This window comes from Corvus brachyrhynchos, unplaced genomic scaffold (assembly GCF_000691975.1).
Source record: "Corvus brachyrhynchos isolate BGI_N302 unplaced genomic scaffold, ASM69197v1 scaffold281, whole genome shotgun sequence".
Classification (NCBI taxonomy): Eukaryota; Metazoa; Chordata; class Aves; order Passeriformes; family Corvidae; genus Corvus; species Corvus brachyrhynchos.
In genome coordinates this window covers 476,904-477,372 of record NW_008236509.1, presented here as the reverse complement: position 1 = coordinate 477,372, position 469 = coordinate 476,904, and the positions used below count along the sequence as shown (strand labels likewise).

The 469-nt window shown below is 69.1% G+C and overlaps 1 protein-coding gene across 1 annotated transcript in view; it reads left to right on the top strand.

Moving 5' to 3' along the window:
- BUB1B (BUB1 mitotic checkpoint serine/threonine kinase B) overlaps positions 1 to 469 on the top strand; it is a 26,614-nt gene that overhangs the window by 2,675 nt on the left and 23,470 nt on the right. The gene's annotated exons all lie outside the window — the stretch shown is intronic.

The following is a 469-nucleotide window of genomic DNA, read 5'->3' as shown; positions in this document are numbered from 1 at the left end:
GAGGGCTGTGTGGTGCGCGCGCCTGTGAGGCTCTCGGAGGTCCCGGAGGGGCTGGGGTGTGTGAGGTGTGTGGGGCTGTGGGCGTCTCTGGGTGGCTGTGAAGGGTCTGTGAGGTGCTCTGTGGGGTCTGTGAGGGGCTGAGAGCTGAGGCGGTCCTGAGCGTCTGTAAGGTGTGAGGCGCACGGGTCTGAGAGGCTGTGGGGTCCCGTGAGGGCGCGGAGGGCTGTGGGAGTCCTTGAGGGGCTGTGAGGTGTGTAAGGCGGAGGGATTGTGGGATCCGTGAGGGGCTGTAGGGGATGAGGTACTTGGCGCTCGCGGCTGTGGCTCTCTGAGACGTATTATTCTGCCTGGCACGGCTGCCCGGACAGTGCGGGGTCTCCGGTCCCGGCGTGGGGCGGTGCGTCCCGGGAACCAACAAGCCTCGCCTCCCCTCGGTGCCGGCGAGGGGTGCCCGCCGCCGCGCCGCAGC